The following is a 24,720-nucleotide window of genomic DNA, read 5'->3' on the forward strand; positions in this document are numbered from 1 at the left end:
CCCTGTGGCTCTTCACTGACACTTCTTGTTTGGTGATGGGCCCCTGCTCATGATACTGAACCTGAGCACATGGAAGTCCAGAAGGCTACTCCTCAATAGAATTATTCTAGATCTCAACCCTCTGCCTCTCCAGAATTACCACTTTAGAGTATCAAGCTGTGTGGATACATGTATACACATATATAACTTTCTTTGCGGAAGGACAGGGTAATTTTTTTAAGTTTAGTTATTTATTTTTGAGAGTGAGACAGACAGACATACAGACAGAGAGAGAGAGAGAGAGAGACTATGAATCCCAAGCAGGTTCTACACTCAGTGTGCAGTGGTACACAGGGCTTAACCTCACAAACCATGAGATCATGACCTGAGCTAAAATCAAGAGTGGATGCTTAACCAAGTGAGCCACCCAGGTGCCCCCAGACTGGTAATTTTAAAGGGAATTGACCCAGGTTTTTTAGGAGATAGAAACTACTCTGCATGATACTATAATTGTAGGTAAATATTATTATACATTTATTCAAACTCATAGAATATACAACACCAAGAATGAACCCTAATGTAAACTATGGACTTTGGGTGATAATAATGTATCAGGGTAGGTTCATCAGTCATAGCAAATGTACACAATGCTGGGAGATGTTGATAATGGGGGAGGCTATGCATGTGTGGGAGCAGAGGGTATGTGAAGATTTTCTGTACCCTCTGCCCAATTTTGCTGGGAACCTAAAACTGTTCTAAAAAAAAAAAGTCTGTTTATAAAGAAAAAAGTAGAGCCAAGTACTAAATATAACTTCCCCAGGGTCCAGATGTGTGTGTGTTGACTGAGAAGTCAACCCTTTCTCCGATGTGTCAATACCTCCAGTTTCTAGTCTAACTTCCCTATCCCCAGTTTTGCCCCTCTGTCCTAGAGAGCCTTATCATCTGGATTTCTCCATTCTAACTCTATTCATGTTTTGGAAAACTCCAACCTTTACCCATTAGGTCCTTCTAGGACCCACTGTGATTTCCCTCATTAAGACATTTCCCCAAGTCCAAGCCATTGAGTTCAGTGTAGAATCCTACAGACTTTTTATTTGGACAATCAGTATTTTCTTCTGATAAACTAAAGAGCTGCAGAGTGGTTCAGGACGAGGGGGTCATGGTGTTTCATGTCTCCCAGCATCATTCAGGTGGGCACATATCCTCCATGGCAGGTCCATTGGGGGATCTTCCTGAAGATACTCCTTTTTAAAAAGCCTCTTAAGATCTGTTAGAACAGCACATAGTTCTCCATAAGGTTATTTTAATTCTCAGGGAGAACACCATTCCTCTAACCTCTGATGAAAAATAGTGTTTTTTAACTGATTTGTAATTTGCCACATAATTTTTTCTTCCTTTGAAGGCAGTAAAATTCATTATTATGCAGAGTAATGTTACATTCCCTTGATGCTTCTAGCTTGTATCACTTTGGACCTGATGGCTAAAGAAAGGAGTCGTATGCCTCCAGAAGACTGCTCCCTTGGCCATAAGAGAGAACATTGGAAGGACCATTCAAGCCAGTAAGTAGTCAGGCCCTGTTCTGGCCGCTAGAAATGGAAACATGAGTGATACAAATTTTCTGCTCTGAGAGTTGGCTTCAAAAAGGCACTTGTCCATTGGTTGTTCATATGTCAGTTACATTTTGAGCACCTACTATGTGCCAGGAACTCTTTTGGAGATGAGGACTGTTTTTGACTGGGTTCCCTGGGAATAGACAGAGAATGGTGAATTGAGTGCACATGGTTTACTGGGGAATATTTTGGGGAGAGACACCTGAACTAAAGTGAGGCTAGCAGGACAGGGCAGGGATAGAAACAAGTGCTTCCTGGGGTTGCAGCTGAGGCCCAGCTCAGTCTCACCAGGAGTGTTGGAGCTAACCCTTTAGAGTTGTCTCAAAGTGGAAAGGAGGCCAGGCCTTTGTATGCCAATGTCACCCAGTAGTTGGTGGCCCAGTGTCCCTGAGAGGGGCATGTGGCTGCAGGGAAGGAAATTCTTTGCAGCCTGAGGCAATGCCCAGTAAAGGACTTGGCTTTGAGCCATCAGTTATCAGTATCCCCAGGAGCTAGGAGATGGGAAGAAATCTGTGCGAGAATTCAACATCCACTACTGGAATATACCAGGAATAAAGATCCGTTCATGCTCTTGGGAAGTTGATAGACTAGTTGATGAGCCAGAACAGCAAATAGATAAGTAAAAGTGCAGATAGGAAAGTAAACAAGGTGGTAAGTGGTGTGAAGGTACAGAGCAAGAGCACCTAGCCCAGTCGTATGGGTCCTGAGGAGGATCCCCAAAGGAGGTGATGACAGTGAAGAGACAGGGCCCATGAAGGCAGTAGGCATGGAGCCGTAGCAGAGGAGGCATCCTCCTGGAGTGAGAACTTGGCATGGGGAGGTCTATGTAGCTAAGAATGGCCAGAGGGAAAGTACGGCATGAGTGGTGCAAGGTCAGTCAAAAAGCTGAGCCAGGGCTTGAACCTGAGCCTGAAAGAGCAGGAACACCTGGTCCAGCAGCTGGGATTTTATCCTGATGATCCTGGCAGTCACAGCCCCCAGCAGGTAGTTACATGTCAACATTTGCACTTCAGGAAGATCATTCGGGCTGCAGTGTGGAGAAAGGAATTGAGAGAAAAGAGCAACACAGGGGGCCCCTAGGAGTGACCCTGTGGGCTGCTAGTTCATTAGTTTCCAGTGAGAAATGATAGTGACTTAAAATGGAAGCATGTCAGGTGGGATGGAGAGAAATGGATGGATTTGAGAGATATTAAGGAAGCAGAATCCATAAGACTTGACTGATTGGATATGGGTCTTTAGGGAGAAAGAGGAGTCAACCTCGGATTTGTCTTTGAGCCACAGCAGGCTGGCAGTGTGTGTGAAGGATGAATCTGAGAGGCCGTCAGGCCGAAACAAGGGAACCAATTAGAGCAATAATAAACAATGTAGTTTTGTACAGGGACCCAGTCAGGGACCAAAAAAAAAAAAAAAAGTGTAACCATTTCAATCAAGCGAAAATAACTTTATAGAATTCTATTAAAATAATATGTATAATCTTCTAACTTAAATTATCTTTGTTAGAAGAATGTCAGTAAGAAAATAGGCCATGCTTCTGGCCACTTAAACATAAATATCTGGGCCAGGTTGAGACATAGCACCATGGAGGCAACTTGTCAATTTTTGGTTCCTATTCATGTGATGCTTTGGACCTCACAAAGAACATTCTAGAGTATGTTCCCTTTTTTTAATCCTAGGTGCAACCTTGCAGGTAGAAATTATTACATATTCAATACACAGAAGGAGGAATGGAGAAAGAAGGGAAATGGCTTCACTTGCCACGTGGCAAAGTTGAGTCTAGGATGTTCACTACATTCAGTGCAGCATTTCGCGAGGCGGCAGCCCCTATGTGCCAGGCATCACACAGATAAAATCAGTGTGCCTGCTCCCTTCTTTCAGCAACCTGGTTATTTCTCTCTCTGCCAGCTGTAGGATCATCTGTCTGCTTAGGACCAGACAGTCTGAGATGGACAGAGAATGCCTTCTGACCAGGAAGCCCCCACAATGCCACTTTCTTCTGAACGGGCTGGCCACTTGAGCATTCTTACTACCTTACTGCATTCAGGCCACTTCTGGTGACCCCAGTCCTGGGCCATCCTGTCAGGCAGGCTTTGGCTTTCAGTTACTTGGAGCACAGGGGCTGGACAAGATACCAGTGGTTTCTCCAGATGTGGATCCTTGTGCTTTGTACGGTCCAAAAATCTTCCCACCAAGTTGAACTTGGTTTCTGGGTTGTATGTCATAATCAGATGAACTAGATGTAGCCAAAAGAACCTTTCTTCCTAAATCAATGATACTGTAACCTCAAGGGTTAGAGGGCTGTGCTTTAGCTGGAGCAGGGGTGAGGAAAGGAGGCAAGGAGAGCGTAGGTAGGGGAGGGAAGGAGAGGTCTCTTGTTCTGAAACTGCCCCTTCAGGCTGGAGTCTCTGTCCACACAGCCTCCTTTTTGGCAGGCAATTGCAGTATCAATGAGAAGGGAGCTTGTTTCTTAATCTAGCAATTTAGAAATTAAAGATGCAATTAAATATGATTACAAATAAGCTTGAAATAGATTTTCTGAATATAAACACTCTCATGTACAGATGCACGCATTTATTCACTAGTCTCTCTACAAGCACTTTGTTGTCTATTTTCCCCAGCTTTATTGGGCTGTAATTGATATATAACATTATGTAAGTTTGACATACAATGCGTTGATTTGATACACTTATAAATTGCAAAATGATTACTGCAATAGTGTTAGCTAACACCTCCATCACATTACATAATTACTATTTGTGTGTGTGTGTGGTAAGAATGTTTAATATCTGCTTTCATAGTAACTTTCAAGTTTATAATACAGCATTATTAGCTATAGTCACCATTCTATACATTAGATCTCCAGAATGCATTTGTCTTATAGCTGGAAGTCTGTACTTTTTGAACATCTCCTCAATATCTCCCTGTTCCCCAGCCCCTGGTAACTACCACTCCACTCTGTTTCTACGAGCTTAGCTTTTTGAGATTCCCTATGTAGGTGATTATCATTCAGTGATTATCTTTCTCTGACTTATTTCTCTTAGCATAATGCCCTCAAAATCCATTCTCTATTGCCACAAATAACAGAAATTCCTTCTTTCTCATCTCTTCCTTCCATTGTGTGTGTGTGTGTGTACATATTTATCTTCATATACATGATGGACACTTAGTTGCTTCCCTTTCTTGGCTACTGTGAAGAATGCCACAATGGCCATGGGAAAAGCAATGTGTAGTTGTGATTTCCACAGGTGGTTCCATGGGTTTTGGTGTTTGTCATTTTTCTTAGCTTTTTCTTCTGAAGCCCACCTCTATCCTGAACTGCCTTATCTACTTCCAGAAACCCATGACAATGGACTTTGAAATGACCATCAAACTGAGCAGGGAACTGCTCTTAGCAATAGAAATACTGACTATACAGTCACAGAATGCCTCTCGTCTTAGTTGCAAAAGTAATAGTAGCATTATTAACAGCTACCATCTATTTATTGAACATTTATTATTAACCAAACTCTGCTAAGTGCTTTACACATGCTAACTCAGTATGTTGTGATTCAATTAGATTACAATCTTAGGATTGTTTGACTTTTATGGCAATAAGTTACTCATTGTCACACCTCCCTTTTCACTAACTTTATCTCGTCCTTTGAATTGTATCCTCTGTGCAGGACTCAAAATGCCAATTTTGCATCATTATCTATATCCTCTGTGAAGTAGGGAAGATACCTCTTCTTACATTTTTATACTTTTCATATGGGCTCATCAAAACACATTGCCTTCTGGTTTGTTTTTTCTCATGCTGCTCCTGAAGACCATTTCTGACTCCCGAGAATCTTCTTGAAGGCATATCTTAGCTCAAGCAATCTTCCAATGGCAGTAATTCTCAATAATATTCCCCCTCTGACACTATCCTATAGTTATAGGCACATTTTGGCCAAATCCCCGACTAAAAGGCTGTCTCATAAGGATGTGGAAGCGGTAAGACAGGCTGCAGATGACCTGTGATTCCCAGCATGGCCCAGTGACAGCTCTCACCTGCCCTTGAAGCGTATGCAACACTGTGATATAATTGGAACAATTTTGAGTGCATTCAAATTTGTTTAATTTAAAATCAGGTCACTATGAATTTTATCACATAAACACACAATGCAAAAAAATGCCTTACTCGTATGTATAAAGTCCTAGGGAGACCTCCGGGAAAAAAAACTGCTGGAAATAATAAGTGAGTTCATCAAGGTCACAGGATACAAGATCGATTTATAAAAATCAATTGTAATTTTATATACTGACAATAAGCAAGCTGACAATGAGATTTAGAAAACACTTTCATTCACAGTCACACCATGAAGAATAAAATACTTAGGAATAAATTTAACGAAAGGAGCATAAGACTTGTATGCTGAAAATTATAAAACGGTGACAAAAATTAAAGAAAATAAAAATGAATGGAAAAATATCCCATGTTTGGGAATTGGAAGATGTTAAGTCTCCTCCACTGCTATCACAATCCTTAGGGATTTTGCTGTCCCCTATGTGCCACTCTCCTGGGCCATCCTGTGAGCCAGAAGCTGGTCCAGAACTGGTTTCTCCAGACGCAGAAATTGGTGCTTTGTAAAGGTTCAGAAGTTTCCATTGAAATTGGTTTCCTAGTCATCCGTTGTAGTCAAATGAACTAATTGTAGGTAAGTGAGGCCCCTGCACATTCTGAGTGAGCAGATACTGTCACCATCCATGGTCACAAGACCTCAAAAAACATCATTAATCAAATGAAAGGTCAAGCTACAGACTGGCTTGCAAAAAATTTTGCAAATCATATATTTCATAAAGGGCTTTTGCCTGAAATATATAAAAACTTTTAATAATAAGATGGAAATCCCATTTAATACATAGGCACAATATTTGAATCAACTTTTTACTAGAGAAGATTCACGAAGGGCTCATAAGTACTTGAATGGATGTTCAACATCATTAGACATTAGGGAAATACAAATGAAAACCACAATGCTTATAATAAAAAAGAGACAAAAGTAAGTGTGGAGGAGGGTATTGAGAAACTAGAACTTTCACACATTGCTGATAGGAGATTACTTTGGAAGACAGATTCTCAGTCTCTTAAAAAGCTACCATATGAAGGGCGCCCGTGTGGCTCAATTGGTTGAGCGTCTGACTCTTAATTTCAGCTCAAGTCGTAATCCCAGGGTCGTGGGATTGAGCCCTGTGTCTGAGTGTGGAGTCTGCTTAAGATTCTGTCTGTCTGTCTGTCTCTCTCTCTCTCTCCCCTTCTCCTTCCCACCCCTTCCCACCTCTCAGCCCCTCCCCTTCCCCCCTGTTCATGTGCCCACACTCTGTCTCCCTAAAATAAAAATTTTTTAAATTAAAAAAAATGTAAAAAGCTACCATATGATTTCAGCAATTTCACTTACATATCTACCCAAGAAAAATGAAAATATATACACAAAACTTAAGTGAATGTTCGCACTGTTATTATAACACAAAAACCTCAGACTAGATCCAAATGTCCATCAGCATGAAAATGCTTTAACAAAATGTGGTATAATCACACACTGGAATACTCTTGAATAATAAAAAGAACAGACCTCCTCATATATGCTACAACACAGAGAAAGCTCAAGACTGCTATGCTAAGTGAGGGAATCCAGAAACTAAAGATTTCGTATCATGTAATTCTCTCTATTGAGCTTGGGAGACAATCTATAGAGACTGAAGCAGATGAGCAGTCCTGGGGCTCGTCTGGGAATAGACTGTAAACAGACACAGGAATGGGGAGGGGGGAGTCGGGGGGGCTCGAGAGTGATGACAATACTTTAAAACTGGTTTGTGGTGACATTTGCACATCTATATACTTTTACTAAAAATCATTGACTTGTACTCCTATAATGAGTGAATTCCAAGAATATTATACCTCAGTATACTGTTAAATAAAAATTACCAGCATGAAGAGCGGGAGGTACAGATAAAATAAGTTCAGCAATATGTTGATATTCCTTGAGACTAGATAATAGGTAATGAAGGTTCCATGAAAAATTTTTCCTTTTTGCCCCTTGTGTCTTTTGAAAATATTCATAATAAAAAATTAAAAAGAAATGATAAACAAGGGAAATGTCACACTTCTTTATTTCTTTAAGTGAAATGAAGTAAGACTCAGTCTTTATATCACAAGGCTGAGAGAAAGTTAAATCTCAGTCATCACAGAGGCCCCTTGGTAGGATCACTCAGCATTCTGCGAGGCTCACGTCATCCCCAAAATCTTCAGGCCATCAGGGTCATGGTGACTTCATTGCTCTCTGGTATGAATGACTCTTAGAAAGAAGTCAGCAAAGCTGCATTTATGCCAAGGATGGAGCAGGAATCAGTGGTCTGTCAGACCCATGTTTAGGGCCAGCCTCCCTAGATCCCGTCTGATTCAGGATCCTGGGCTGTCATTCCTCTGAGTCTTGATCCAGGAGAGGTGTGACTTTTTGACAGTGGGGTGAACCACAGACTACATCCTCTTTTCCACTGTGAGAGTAACTTCTCCAGACTCATTCAGCTCTCTAATATGAATGTCTTCTCTGGATTTCAGCTTTCACAATGGCCAGGAAAAAAGTTGATCTTGGGGCACCTGGGTGGCTGAGTCAGTTGAAAATCCAACTCTTGATTTCGGCTCAGGTCGTGATCCCAGGGTCACGGGATCAGGCCCTGCGTCATGCTCTGTGCTGAGCATGGAGCCTGCTTGAGACTCTCTCTCTGTGCCCCTCTCCTGCTCAGTGCTGCTACTTTAGGTTGTGCTTTTGCACCTGAAGTATGGATTCAAAACATATTCTTCAGCTTTAATACATGTGTGCATGCATGCATATGTGGGTATGTTTGTAAAATACAAAGAATATAATATGCAAGTACCTCATCTTTTCAAATTCAGCTTCAACGTGCAAGGCTCGGTGTATTCACTCATTTAGTCATTCATAAAACAAATATTTATTGAGCCCCTCCAAGTAATGGCAGCCTGTGTTTGCAGCACTGGAAGTACAGCACTGAACAAAGCCAACAAAGGTTCTGCTTTCATGCAGCCTGGACTCTAGAGCTTATGTTTTCAAACTTTAATGTGCCTAAGAATCATGCAGTGATACTGTTAAAATGTAGTTACTGATTCTATAAGGTCTGGTTGTTGCTTGAGATCTGCATTTCTAAATTATTTTTGGAACATATATTTATTTTTGAGAGAGAGACAAAGCGTGAGCAGGGTAGGGGCAGAGAGGGAGACGCAGTCTGAAGCAGCCTCCAGGCTCTGAGCTGTCAGCACAGAGCCCAAAGTGGGGCCTGAAGTCATGAATATGAGAGATCATGACCTGAGCCGAAGTTGGATGCTTAACCAACTGAGCCACCCTGGCACCCAGAGAAATGCATTTTTAACAAACTCCCATGCAATGGTGATGCTGCTGGTATACAAAACACACTTTGACTTGCAAGGGTCTGGGGTGGAATGCAGGAAAATTTTGGAGAACACAGAAGTCAATCATTCATGAGTTTCCATACTGAATTATTTGCAATGGCCTCCTCATCTGTGCCGAGAGAGGGTCATTGACATGCTCTTCCCTGAGGAACCTCACACAGGTCACTTGCCCCCCCCCCCCCCCAGCAAGTAGATTATTTCTCTCTTTTGTCATGGAGATCACCCTGGCCAAGCAGCCTACACAGACCACACCCTAAGCTTGCGGTCTGTTGGTCTGTTCACTTCCGGAGGCTTTTCAGATTAATTCACAGGTCAGGACTTGTGTGTCAGTCCTCCCTTAGGGATCTGATCCTGTTTTGCACTTCAAAGGCCCATCTGGCAGGTAGATATCTGGAGCTGAACTTGAGCTTTTTCTGGTCTTATATTTTAACTCATACCTCCTTCCCACTTCTCTGCTATCATGTGAATGATAAGAATGAAAAAAAGGAAAAAAACACCCTTGTTTCTCTGTATTTTTTATATGCCTTCTTTCCCCTGGAAAGCAATCTCGTTGTGTTTGTGTGATTGTTGCACAAAGTGGGCTAATTCTTCATAGGCCCTGTGGCTATGGTTCAAAATAGCAGACTTCTAAACAGCCAGGCTGCTCAGGCATCTGTCCAGGCACAGCTAGGGAGGTTGCGTGGTGGTGCAGGCTTACTGGAATTCTGCCTCTAGGGATCTATTCTTTCTAATGAAATCATTGGAGAGGTGGGCAAAAATATCTCGGAAATGAAATTCTTTACAACATCATGTTATCTAAGTAAATACTTAGGGGGGAAAAAACCTAAATGTTTGTATTAGTTTCCTATTGTTGCTGCAACAAAGTGCTTCAGATTTAGTGACTTTGACATACATATCCATTCTTAAAGTTCGGAGGTCAGAAGTGTGCAGTCAGTTTCGCTGGGCTAAAGTCGAGGTGTGTGCAGGGTGACCCATTTGGGTGGAGGCTGGAGGCATGGGCAGTGAAAGAATTCACCCAAGGTAGAATAAAGGAGATAGACATTTATTGAACACATTCCAAGGAAGCAGGGGGCAGGACAGTGAAGGAGAAACTGTCTGCCATGAGGAGGTGGATGGAGGCTGTAATAAAGGGGGAGGTGAGGAGGTATGGGAACATATGGAATTTTCCAGTTTTGATACATGTATCTAGGTGTAAGTAACCCATTGGTCAGCTAGGGCTTATGGGTATTGTGAGGTGGGTGGTCTAATGGGCCTGTTTGTATTTAGCCAGCAGGTAGGAGGTCACTTGGGGGCCTTCTACCTTCCTCAGGTTTCCATTGCTCAAGCTGGGTGCTTCAAAAGGACTCCAACACTGTCAGGATTGATTTGTGGTGAGGTCTCTGGGGCGATATTGTTTCCTGGTCTCTCTTCAGCTCTATTAGCCCCCCATGTTTCTTGGCTTGTGACCCTATTCCTCCTTCTTCAAAGCTCATCATTTCAATCTGATTTCTCATCGTGTTGCCTTCTCCTCTAATTTTGACTCTTCCTGTATTCTTTTTATGAGGACTGCTAGGATTACATCAGGTCCATGAAAATAATCCAAGATAATATTTTTTAAGCCTAATCTCTTAAAATTAAGATCTTTAATTCATTCTCATCTGCAAAGTCCCTTTCACCATATAAGGTAACATTCTCAGTTTCCAGGGATTATGATGTAGACATGTTTGGGGGACCATTATTCAGCTTAGTATAGTAGCAAGCCATAGGAAGCAGTTAATAGTGTTAACATTTCTTCAGTGGCATATTTTAAAGCTGTTAAATCTCTTGAATAGCATTGAACGAAAACAGAATGTGATTGTAATGCATTAAACATTTGTTCACCAAATCTAACACTTGGTATGTTCCAGGCTCTGTTTTGAGCACTAGGGATATAGTCAAGAGTAAAGGCCCAGCTCTCTCGCATCTTATGTCCCAGTTAAGGAGATACACAAGAAACAAATAAGTTAAAACAGTGTAATTTCAACTAGTGATAAGACTTGTGAAGGAAATTGGGCGGGGGGAGATGAGAGGTGACCCTGCACAGGGAATCAAGACTCCCTGAAGAGGTTACATTTTTACTATGACCTGATGAAGAGAAGGAGCCAGTCATGTGCCAACTACTGGGTAGAACTTTCTAGGCAGAAGGGAAAGCAAGGCTAATGACCTCTCACGAGTCAGGCAGATGTTTGGTGGACGCTAAGGACTAAGGCCAGTGTGTCTCAGCATTGTGTCAAGGAGAGAGAGGCAGAGCAGGTAGGCCTGAGGAAGGGTGCTGTAGGCCAGCGGCTAGCAGATACTGCTGGCTGCTCACCCTAACGCCCCATCTCTCTTCTTTCTCACTGAGGAAACCAGTTTAATGTCAAGCATCAATGTGATATAATTAAAATACTGGTTTTCCTGGTGTCTCTTATACCTGAAGTAGGGACTGGGGTGGGGATTGGTATGTCCATGCCAATAACGATGTCCAATGAAATCAGTGTGTGGACGGGTGACTTTGACTTTTGCCCTTTTATTTCTTTCTTTCTGGAACATGGACAATCCTAAAAATGGAGCAGCGCCTTGCCACCATGAGATCGAGAGCTTTGGGCTAACAATTTTGGAGCTGGAAGTTGAAAGGTACCTGGGAACTTGATGGCATCCTGAGGCTCTTACTCTCATTCCTGAAAAACGGCCTCCAGATTCCCATTTGGTTGGGCTACATGAGCAAGAGTTCTATGGCATGAAGTAGAGTCAAATCCCTAAATGATGAATATAGTGTATATAGTGTACACACACACACACACACACACACACACACACACACATATACACATATGTATGTGTATATATAATATATAGGTAAATATATTTCATTCTATGTGTAACTGGAAATCATTGGAAAGTTTTAAGCAGGAGAGCAATATGGTCTGATTTATATTTGTAACAAATGATCCTATCAGCTATCTGGAGACTAGACTGTAGGTCCTACTGAAGACATCAAGTAAATTATCATGGCAGTAATTCAGGAGAGAGATGATGCTAGCCTAGGGTAAGGTTATAGCAGTGAAGGTGGGGAGACAGTTTGTATTTTTATATTAAATTAAGAAAAAGGGAAACAGTAAGCTTATACTTACTATGTAGATGGTAAGATTATAGTAGCCAACATTTGTTGAGTATCCATAATGGCCAGACAAAGCTTTAAGCATTCATATATACTAACTCACTGATTTAATTGTTATACCAGTTGTGCGAGGCAGGCATTACTTTTATCAGCATTTTACAGGTAGGAAAACTAAGAAGGAAAAAGGTTAAGTAATTTTCTAGTAAGTGATGGAGGATGGCTTCCTCTGTGCATGTGTGTTGGATGTGGGTTCTGTGTATGGATGTGTAGATAGGGTGATACAGATGAAGACACCCTAGATAAAAAGGATTGAAAAAAGTATACCAAATATTTTAGAAGTTTTATGTCTGAGCAATAGCATTTCATATAATTTTTCTTTTTTATAGTTTTCTTATTTTCCAGTATTTCTATAGTGAACATGTGCTATTTTTATATGCAGGAGAATAATTAATATGGGAAGGATACTGTGGTATAGAATCGTGGTATTTGGCAATATATTTATATAATGTCAGCTGTTTTTAGGCAAAGAGAGAAGGGGCCAAAGTGTAGTTAGCATGGCCAAAAGCACATGAAGCTGAGCTGTGAAAATGAAGTCATGGAGCAGGTCAAGTTCCTAGATCTCCAGGGCATGAAGATGGCTTCTTTATCCTAGTCCAGTCATCTGTCCAGTCCTTGCTGATGTCTTCTAAGAATAGTTGTATTCAAATAACCAAACTTTTTAACTTTTCCACACTCTGGCATTGTAGAGAGCAGCTTTTCAGCACACAGTCCACCTATCCAGATATACTCTTGCTATCTGGATTCTGTATGCCAAGTGGGCTTTCTTTGAAGAATTTCCCTTGTCTGACATGACATCGTTGAGTTTATTTATATTGAAGAACCCTCAGGGAAATACTACACCTGTGTTATATATGTGTATGTGTGGATATAAATTGCAGAACAACAAATCATTAGAAGGTGAATTCACTTATCAAATTTCTAGGAGCTGTTTAAAATAAGCCACACAAGCTACTTCTATATATCCTTAGCCCAGAGCCAGCAAATAAGAAGAGGGTGTCAGAATCCAATTTTGGGGTGGGGGAACCCCAAAGCAACTTTTTTATTTTTATTTTTTTTAATTTTTTAAAATGTTTTATTAATTTTTGATACAGGAGAGACAGAGCATGAGAGGGGGAGGGTCAGAGAGAGAAGGAGACACAGAACTGGAAGCAGGCTCCAGGCTCTGAGCTAGCCGTCAGCACAGAGCCTGACGCGGGCCTCGAACCCACGAACGTGAGATCTGACCTGAGCCGAAGTCGGCGGCTTAACCGACTGAGCCACACAGGCGCCCCCAAAGCAACTTTTTTAGACTCCAAATCCTAAGGTTGTCAGAAAAAATTTTAACCTCTCTATGGGTAGTGAACATTTCATTTGTTAGAATAACCCAATCTTTGTGTCCTCAGACTCCTCCACATGTCTACTATTTGCTCAGTTCTTAGCACTGAGCTTGCACATCAATACCATGAGTACTTTAGAAGAAAAAAAGTACAGCCATAAATGTATCAAAAACAGAAAACGAGAGAGTAAAATAATGGACTAAAAAATCAGAGAATAAACAAAATGCTAATAGTGTGCATTAGTATGCACATATATTTTTCTTAAGGATTTGAGAACATTGGAGTATGTGCTCCTTGTTTTTACACAGACAATTTGAAGGACATAAAATCCATAATATATTGGGGCACCTGGGTGGCTCAGTCAGTTGAGTGTCCAGCTTCAACTCAGGTCATGATCTCACGGTTCGTGGGTTCAAGCCCTGCGTCAGGCTCTGTGCTGATAGCTCAGAGCCTGGAGCCTATCTTCAGATTCTGTGTTTCCCTTTCTCTCTGACCCTCTCCTGCTCACTCTGTCTCTCACTCTCTCAAAAATAAATAAAACATTAAAAAAATTTTTTTAATCCACAATATATTGAAAAGCTTATATTAAAAACTAAGGACAAAAACTAAGGATGGTCTGTTTCATTACATTTTTTGCCATTTCTAAGATTTGACCAACTCATAAGTGAAGGTAGCCTTCAGATTATGTAGTCAGATTACATGGAATGTCAGTAGGGAAGAAAATGATAAAGAAATAGTGTTCATTATACAATCAAGGAGCATATAAAGATTAAAATAGATAGGATTTAGGAGAAGAATTGTTTTGTTGTTGTTGTTGTTGTTGTTGTTGTTTTTTACTTAAAGATAGCTACCTGGGTTTGATTGAAGCTACGTGACAATATCAGAGTTTGGGTAAAATAAAGAGAACAGGTTTCAGTTTAGCAAGGCGCTCCTTCCTAAATGCACTAATTCTGGGGCGCCTGGGTGGCTCAGTTGGTTGAGCCTCCGACTTTGGCTCAGGTCATGATCTCACGGTTGGTGGGTTCAAACTCCGCATCAGGCTCTGTGCTGACAGCTAGCTCAGAGCCTGGAGCCTGCTTCAGATTCTGTGTCTCCCTCTCTCTCTGACCCTTCCCTGCTCATGCTGTCTCTCTCTCTCAAAAATAAAAATAAAAACATTTAAAAAAATAAATAAATACACTAATTCTGATAAATCATCAGGACATGGGGTTGCCAAATTCTGGACAATGAATTTATACAAAAGAAACAAAGCCCCATAGATGTTTTTATTGTAGATGTTCTCATTATGTCAGTACCCAGCTATAAAACAGGCAAAGAACTGAGCATAGTTACAGCCTCTCAACAGTGACAGTTGGTTTGAGAATAGCCCTATTGTAGCTCATTGCACTGGGGGAGTTTTCTCAGCAGGACCATGAATCAGGTTCAAGGGCAGGAGCTGTATCTATGCTGTGCAAAGCCATGGGTCTGATTCACAGCCATTAAGTTGGGTTATCTTATGCAGACAATGGAAGAATGATCCTAAATCCCGAGACTAGTGGTTTGGAATTTGGTCTTAGGTATCACATGATTCACGGTTGCCTTGGGGAAACCATCAGGTTCTCTGAGCCAGTTTTTGCTGTGACTATGTGAACTGTAGGGACTGTCCCAACTTGAGCACTCTGGTTCTTTCTCCTTTCTCTAGAACCTTAACTTGTTTTCTTCATTACAACTGCAGGGTTGTACTGTAAAGTTTAATTGGCAAAAATGAAAAGGGAAGATCCAAATGTCAGAAAAGAGGCTCGCAGCCTGCTGATGCATGGTGTGATGGATTATATGACTGTTTGTTAAATATTTCACTTTCCCTCCTTGAAGAACCCCTTCTTTTGTGAGGTGTATACGTATCTGGCCTGTTGAAGTCAAGAGTGGCCATGTGAATATGCTTTATTAATGGAATACAGATGAAAGGAACATATGTCACTTCTAAGATGAGCAATTCAGATTCATCATGTCTCTTCTCTCCATAGATATATTGGAGATAGATGATGTTTTCTCAGCCCGAGTTTGGAGTGACCAATATTTGGAGTAATGATAATGCATTGTGAGCAAGAAATAAACCTTTGCTTTACGCCACTGTAGTTTTGGGAATCATTTGTTATCAAGCCAATATAAGATTTTAGGAATGGCTAGCTATAAAAAATGTTCTGATTTTTTGACTGTGATTCCAACAGAAAATCAGAATTCTAAATATTTTTTTAAGAACTGTCTCTCTTTTCTCTGATCATCCTTTAAGTATTATCATAGATATATGATATATGTATACCTCATATGTACATGTGCTATATACATGTATCATATATACATGTATATATTTCCACACACATATATATAATTTAGATACATAAACTCTCTGCTTATATCTATGTCATATACCCCAGTGCAGGCACTAGGCTATGGAAGACTTAGTTTCCATTTAGTTTATGATACCCTTAATTTTCTTCTATGAACAAGAGTTGCCTCTGTGCCCGTTGTCTATTTATACAACAAATAGTTTTTGATCATCTACTAAGTAACCAGTAATTCCTGGAGATGGAAGAGTGAGCAGATAAGCCTGGTTCCTTAAGTCGGTTGTGTTATATCTTCTACTAGCCTCAAGGAGACAGGTACAAGACACTGTGATAAATGCTCTGCTGGTAATGCATACAATGTTATAGGAGCACCTTCACTAAGCATTTTAAATCAGAGCTGCGGCACTGAGGAAGGCTTTCTAGAGGAAGTCATATCTAATCCAAGACCTGAAGAATAAATAGTAATTAGATAGGACAAGTGTGTGTGTGCGCGTGTGTGTGTGTAAAGGTAGGTTGGGGGAATTGTGTGTGGTAACAGTATACTGGTAAAGAATGTTCCAAGAGAGGAAACCACACATGTGAATCACCAGTGATGAATCCAGACCGCAGGTGTTAAGGAGGGGCATTGTCTGGAAAGGAAGGAGAAGCTTCATCATATAGGAGCTTCTAGGTCATATTAAGGCCCTGAATTTTTTCTCAAGAATCCATGGGGAGCCACTGAAGAGTTTCAAGGAAGTTGTTTCCTCTGTTTCTAATGTCCTCCCCACCCAACACCCACTACTTCTCATCTAATCCACTCAACACCCTCCTCCTCTTTAGAGTCAGATTGAACTCTGTGGACTCTTCCCAGGGAGAAATAGCTCCTTCCTCTCTAACTTATAGTGTGTGTGTGTGTGTGTGTGTGTGTGTGTGTGTGTGTAAAATATATAAATAAAAATATATAAATAAAAAACATATAAATATATAAATAAAATATATAAAGTTATATCTTATAGCATGTGTATTTATATATAAATACATGTGTAAAAATATATAAATAAAATATATAAATTATATAAATACATATAAATAAAAAATAGATAGACATATAGATATATAAAGAGAGAGAGAGAGAGAGAGATCTAAAGATCTTGGGGGTCGGGGCTGGTCTTTTCATCAGTGTATGCTCACTGACTTTCAGAGTTCTTGGCTCTTAGCAGGCACTTTGTAATTGTGGCAAAAAGAAGAACCAGAAGGAAAGGAACCTTGGGAGGATCCAACCTATAAGGAAATGTAGCTACTGATGCAGCATAGCCAGGTGTCTGCTGATGGTCTGGGCCTTTACAACTGAGAATATTTGTCTTTAAGGAATCTTAGAATGATCTCATCCAGAGATGATACTGTGCCCAGAAACTTACAAGGGCACAGATCTTGCCACCACCCTTCCCTCTGAGTAACTCAGGCCAGCTGGGGCTTCACCTGTCTTTTCCAATTTTCTGAATAAGTTGTGACCATTGGGAGTATCTGTCTAGGCTCCTGCTTCAACCTAGACTGGCTCAGGTGGATAGGCAGCACCATGACTTTGGAAGTAAACGGACCTGAAGTCATACCTTAGCTCTGCCATTTACTGGCTTTGCATGGCAGGTGGAATTCTAAGGGGACCAGCTGTCTCTCTCACCCTGTACCATCTTCCTGCCTCCCCTGCCCCAACCCCAAGTATGGGTGGCACCTGTGAATATGAGAGGCTGGCACTCCCATGGTTAGGTTACTAACCAGTTGACTTAGAGTTAACCAAATGGGAGATTATCCTGGAGGGGCCTGACTGGCCTGGGAACAAATAGCCAAGTTGTAAATTAACTAATGGAGTCATATGGCAAGGGAATATGTGACCTCTGCTGGCTGACATGAATTCTGCCAATAACTAGTGACCTTGGATGAGGACTGCAAACCTCAGGTAAGAATCACAGCCCTGACCAACACCTTGATTTTAGCTTGGGGAAAGCTGAGCAGGAGACTCAGCTAATGTCATACCTGGACTCCTGATCCCTAAGAACTAGGATGTAATACAACTATGTTGCTTTAAGCTGCCAATATTGTAATTTTCTATGCAGCAAGGACATGTCAATGGAATGCTAACACACTGTGTGACTGTTTGACTTTGAGAAAGTTACCTACCTTCTCTGAACCTCATTTTCATCTGTGAACTGAGCATGATAATCTTATCCCCTTCTGAGCTGCTGTTGAAATCAACTGAGATAATATATCCAGAGTATCTGGTATCCACAACATGGATTTGGTACCCGCTTTGTTGCCTCACCACCACCATCTATGCAGATGCCTTTTTTTGGAACATTCTGTCCTGGTTGTCCTTTCAAGAGTGGCCCAGGGATTCAAGCTCTAGTAGATGTCACTTGTCTGGCAGCCAGTCCTCGGGCCAGTTTTATGATGAAAATTCCTATTTTAATGCATAACCATGAGGAGTCCAAGATGAAATTGCTTTGGGAGCCTTTGTGTGATTAACATTTTAGCTGTTTATGGAGTCTTTGCCCTATCATTTCCTTTTTTAAAAAATTAATGTGCTGGTTTATTATTAAAAACCAAGAGAGGGGAAGTTCAGTTTGGTGCACAAATAGTTCTTGATGATCCAAATAAAAGTGTCTGAGTAGGGAGAATATTTGGAAGACCGCTTTTTTATTCAGATGCTCTTTTAATCCCAACCATTTTTTCCTTTTGATGTCACACCTCCTCTACCCCAGCTCCTTGGCTTCTGTCACCCCACCCCTAAATTTGAGTGGGATAAAAGGCATTTGAGTCAAGAGCATCATGACTTTTTAGTAATGCCAGTGGTGCTGTGTATACGGTATTGTGCACCCCATTGCATCAAAGGGTATTTGAGTCAGAAGGGACTTTGCAGGCCACATAGCTTGCCTCTTTCATTTTACAGATAAGAAAAAATGAGGTTTGGAGGTTTAATTGCCCAAGGAGACATAGCTAATTAGTGACTTGGTTTTCTCTGAAGACCTCCTAACATGCTTTCCTCAAGTAATCTGAATTGATTACTTTTGTATATTTCAAAGATTAAAGCCTGTCATGGTGATCTAAAGACCACATCTCATTTCTTCTGGGTATGTCTTAACGCAGACATCATCGTGGACCCCAATGATCAGTAAGGTCGTCACCATCTGAGCTCCCATAGGAAATAGAAGGCTCTCTAAAACCATATAGAAAGACCCAGTTCAATAAGAAGGAAAGATTTAGGTTGGATTTAAGGAGCAGAAATAACTCAGTTGCCAGTACTAACTCTCAAGTGGGACTGAGAAATGTTCTTTATGGATCATCAGTGGGACTGAAGATTTATGTATCCATCAGATGGACTTAGTCATTAGCTACCTGGCCTTTCTCTTTGTCGTCTGTCTACTATCCCAGTGTATTTCTGACAACTGGTATTTGTTTATATAACAGGTAGGGCTCCCTTTTTCCAAGAGGAAGAAAGAAATTCTGTTCTGGAGCCTAATCAACCTGAGATTGTAGTAAAGAATGATGAAGCATTTACTATGTATGCGGGAATATTAACTTAGTAGACCTGAGACCGCCATCCTTCAGAAGTCTTCTTTGCCACAGCGGCCCTGGCTGGTATCCAGGAACTCGAATGGTGAATACTGAAATGGCCCCTAACTGATAAGAGTGGCTCACTGTGCTTAAACTGTTTGTACAAACAGTATCATTCATGCTGAATCCCTGCTGTCTTTCTGGGATTCTGGAACATTGGTACATACCAGGCAATGGGTGCTCATGTGCCCAGTTCCCAATAAAATCTTAGGTCATGGTCTCCAGCAACCTTCTAGGGAAGGCAATATTTCACATGTGCTGCAGCAACCCATTGCTGAAGGAATTAAGTATGTCATTGTCACTGCAACAGGACAGGCCCCTTGGAAGTTCGCTTTTGGTCTCCTTTGGCTTTTGTTCTATGTGCCTTTACCTCTTTTGATTTTGCTTTATATCCTTTTCACTGCAATAAATCTTGGCTGTAGGTATAACTACATATGATGTCCTGTAATTTCTAGATAGTCACCAAGCCTGGGGCTGGTCATGAGACTTCTTCATATTTTATTTTATTTATTATTTTATTTCATTTTTTAGGAGGCTTTCCTAGCACCGCTAAAGCAGCAGGCTCTATCTTTAAGGAACTCAAGTTCAAGAATCAATATGAAGAAAGACAATTTACTCTGAAATAGTCAAATAAAACATGACACCTCTTTTATACCCACTATTTCCTTCTGATTTGTCCATCTGCCCCTCTCTGGAGCCCATATATTTTTCTTTTTAATTTTTTACTTCATTATTTCCTTCTTGTTCTTTTCCAGTGGTTCCCTTCGTCTTATCTTCCATCTTGGGCTATGAATTTCAAATAATATTAGTGCATGGAGACTCCATTTTTATGCTCAGAAATTTTCTTATTTGTCTTCTAATGAAAGAAAATTACTTAATATTTGTTGTCCCCTAGTTTTTTGACTTAATAAATGAGGCCAGTGTTACCTGTCCACCTCGCAAAGTTACAGAGGGGATCAAGTGAATGATTCTTAGGTAAGAATTTCAAAAGTTTGAGCCTTATAGAATTGTTGAACCTTATTATTCTTCTGGAACAATCACAGCCAGATTGCATGAGAATTGTTTGCTCTTGAGATGTGGGCATTCTCTCTCTTTCTTCATGAAATGACAGACAAGAGAATATAAAGATTCTCAATGAGAAAGGGCTGTAGAAATAGCGCTGAGTAAAAGATTAAAAGACGGTTTTGATTACTATCTGCCCGTATATTCAAAAGACAGCCATGAAGAAAAAACAAGAGAACCATTCTGTATGACTTCACAAGATAGAATCAAGACTAATGGGGGAAGAAAAGAGGAAAGACCTGGCAGAGGCATGGGGAAAGGATTAGCAGGAGAAAATGGCCACTGGAACTGTTCAACGTCAGGCTGAACCAAAACATCTTGCACGTTGCACAAAGAATTAAACAGCAGATTTATGAATGAACTTCTTTTGTGAACCATCCCCACAATTTTTGCTACAATGTTCTCTGTACTATTATTTGAATCTTTAAATAATTCATTCATATTCCAGGTTAATTTATTTTAAAACCTATTTTGCACATTTGACATTTTGGTTATTTTTTGAAATATTCATTAAAACACAAAAGTAGCCATAAAAAAATACATCTGTCAGTAAACCAGAAACTAGATGCCTTCTAAACTTGATACTCCCTGGAAATTCTTAAGCCAAATGGATGACAAGAACAAACACAAAACTCCTGGGGCCCTGATTCCTATTCCTGTGAACCTTTTGGTCACTTGGCACCAAATAGTTTTTCTTAAAAGAAAAAAAAGGGTGCTTCATTTGTGGAATGGAGTATATCACTCTACCTCTCTTCATGGAAGACTGTAAGGCACTCCTCCACTTCCGCATTTGCTCATCCTTCTCTCACAGCCTCCAGGACAATGGGTGTAGACTGAGGTGCATGGTATCCTACCTTTTCCTCACTCTTGCTGCCCTGGTTTTGCACCTCCCACACAAAACATTGGCACTGAATTCTTGACTCCTGCTCTATTAGGGCTCTAGGGATGCAGGCTAAGACACGCCCCCCCCCCACCTTTGTCTCTTGTGCATACTGGGTCTTCAGAAGTTATAATCCTGCTCCATGACCATGGTTAATTAGGGCAGAGAAGGGCACCTGGCCCCAGATGGATCAGTTTTCTTCTTGCTGGAATTTGGAATTTCAACCTAGAGATATTGTATAGTTTACGAGGGCTGTTTTTTTGTTTTGTTTCTGTTTTTGTTTTTAACAAAGTACCACAAACTGGGTGGCCAGTGGGGAAGAGCAATGAATAATTTGTTCCAGGGTCTGAGCAAAAAGCAGGAGGAAATTGTATATTTAATGAAGACTAAACAGTGTCTAAAATAAAGGAAACCTTACTGAAAGCATCTCAAATAATGTAGTCAACAGAAACAAATGCCTGAAGCAGCTAATACAGAGGCTGCAGACAGATGTAAAATTTTTATAATACCTGTTGATATCTTAAATATTTCTTAGGTATGCTGTATATGTTATTTGACAGAGAAATGAAAGCTATGACAGCTTGATCAGATAGAGGTGCCTGTTCAATTTCTTTTTTTCTTAAGACAGAGACAGAGAGGGAGGGGAGAGAGACCAAGCAAGCGCACGCTAGTGGGAGAGGGAGGGACAGAATCTTAGACAGGCTCCATGCCCAGCGCAGAGCCCAGTGATGCTGGGGCTCGATCTCACAACCATCAAATCATGACCTGAGCTGAAATCAAGAGACTGATGCTTAACCAACTGAGCTACCTAAGTACCCCCAGAAGTACCTCTCCAAACTCAGGACCAGTTTAAGATCTTTGCAGGTCTTAGGTTCTCTTGTTTTTAAACGAGTCCCAAATCATAAAATATATATTAATAAGGGAAGTGGTACATTTTAACTTATATGTAACTATCTTAAGATTTAGTTATATTGGATAGCTTAAAAAATGTTGCATTCTAGGGGTGCCTGGTGGCTTAGTTGATTAAGAGTCAGACTTTGGCTCTGGTTGTGATCTCATGGTTCGTGGGTTTGAGCCCCACATCAGGCTCTGCTTTGCATCTTCTCCCTCTCTCTCTGCCCCTCCCCCCACTTTCTCTCATAAATACATTTTTTTAATGTTGCATTCAGTAGGTACAAAAATGGCACTTATTAATTCCCATTTTGCAATTTTCTTTTCTTTTTTTTATCTTTATTTTTGAGAGAGAGAGAGAGAGAGAGAGAGAGAGAGAGAGAGAGAGAACAAGCAGGGGGAGGGACATAGAGAGAGAGGGAGACACAGAATGTGAAACAGACTCCAGGCTCTGAGCTATCAGCACAAAGCCCGACGTGTGGCTTGAAGTCGCAAACCACAAGATCATGACCTGAGCCAAAGTTGGACCCTCAACCAACTGAGCCACCCAGGTGCGCCTGCAATTTTCTGATTTTAGAGCCAATACATTTTGTTGCATTTTGTGTGTCATGGGTGGGTTTTGAAAAATGTCATAGGCTCTAAGATTATGCTTTTGGTGCCTAGTGGAAGAAATCGTGTGTATTTGTATTTCAATATTTAAAAAAATTTTAATTGATTTATAATTACTTTTTTTACAACTGAAAAACATTATACATAGTGCAGTATTTAAACTGCTACAGAATTTGCTTTCCAGAAGTGTCTGGAAGTAAGCCCATGTTTCCACAGGCATGAGAAGTTGTTCTGTATTTAAGAAGCTACTATGCATAGCCTCTGCAACAAAAAATAAGTTCTCATTTTAAAGAACACTTCATTACAAAGTAAACTAGACAAGCCACGTTTCATGATTAGGTGACTTACACAAGCATCAATATATCTGATTCAAACTCAAGATGTGTTTAGAAGCACAGCATACAGTCAGTCTAGTTATGTAGTTTCTACATTTTGGACATAAAATGAAGCAAAATGAACCACTTCCAGGAAAGTGAAATAATAAGAGGAAAATGATTAGGTACAGTTACAGATATTACATTTCCTGCTTAAAAATAAAAGGCAATTAAAACATTTCCATTTGCAAACATTTCTATCTTTCCGGAATTAGGTTTCATCCGAAAGAGTGGGCTCTCTCTTGCTCAGAAGCATGTGCTCAGCCAGTTCCGTACAATTGCATAAACCGATGTCTCAGTGTTTGTTGGGGGTCCACGTTGGGTGTAGCGTTTGTGAGTTTTCTCTCCTCTCGGACCTACTCTAACATTTCTGTTTAATTTAGCTCATGACTGCAGACCATTCTCTGTTATTTTCCAACTGCTGTCTGTCTGGCCCTTCAGAAGTGTTAAACTCTTTGAAGGCTCATCTTGCAGCTTGTGTCTGAGTCAGGAACGGAACCCCGCTTAGTGGAAGTATAGGTGGTGTGCGGTGTTTCGGCACACACACCAGCACATGCCTGCCAAGTTTTTACTAGCTCAGATGGCCACACTGTTCTCTCAAGACTGCTGGCTTGTATTCAAGTTGTCCAAATCAGTACTTCTTGATAATAACTTGAATTAATTATTTTTTTCTCAATCTACCACTTAATCAGTCAATCTACAAACATGGTATGAGCTCCAATTACATTCAAAGTACTATTTTATGGAAGAGCAAAAATACATAACACCATTCAGAAAAAAGGGACTGAGTTGAATAAATGCAAATTTAAAATCTAAAATTCGGGGACAGGGACTAAAAACAATGACATACTGTGTTGGTGGATTTAAAGTAATGCAAGGTAGGATGTGCACTTTAAAGTAGCTGCATAGGGTAGCATCTTTATACAGATTGACAATATTTATCAAAAGCCTTGCAACTTTTCACAAAGACAGCTTGGCAAAGTGTTTAGGAGCATCGACCTGCATTGAAAGCTCAGTTCCTCTGTGGTGTGACTATGGGAAATTTCTTAATCTTGCTGCCACAGTTTCCTTGTCTATAAAATAAGGATAGCAGTAGTACCTGCCCGTTACAAAGCCAATAGCACTAAAGTTAAGGACTAGTGTCTAACAAAGTATGTGCTAAATAGCTTTCTAAAATATCTCTGATCACAATATTTGCACTTGTAGAAACTGAGGAAATAATTAGAGATGAGAGTAAGAATCTGAGTGTAAGTATGAACATTTAAATATATCTTAAATGTCAAACTTAATGGAAATGGTTCAATTCATTAAGGCATATCTACATTACAGAGTATTATAAAACCATTGAAAAATTGGGTTTTCAAAGAATATGGAAATGGAGACATTCTCAAGTATAATGTTACATTTGAAAGCAGTATGTCAAGTTACCGCCACACACTCTGATCCTAAAGCTGTTAGAAGGTGCATA

General features: G+C 40.5%; 1 long non-coding RNA gene across 1 annotated transcript in view; it reads left to right on the forward strand.

The window, feature by feature from the left end:
* Positions 1–24,720, forward strand: part of LOC115278926 — a 148,259-nt gene that overhangs the window by 10,446 nt on the left and 113,093 nt on the right. The window contains exon 2 of the long non-coding RNA XR_003903119.1: positions 1,436–1,538. This is a non-coding gene — a long non-coding RNA (uncharacterized LOC115278926). The remainder of the gene's footprint in view (positions 1–1,435; positions 1,539–24,720) is intronic.

The sequence above is a fragment of the Suricata suricatta genome, chromosome 15, assembly GCF_006229205.1.
Source record: "Suricata suricatta isolate VVHF042 chromosome 15, meerkat_22Aug2017_6uvM2_HiC, whole genome shotgun sequence".
Lineage (NCBI taxonomy): Eukaryota > Metazoa > Chordata > Mammalia > Carnivora > Herpestidae > Suricata > Suricata suricatta.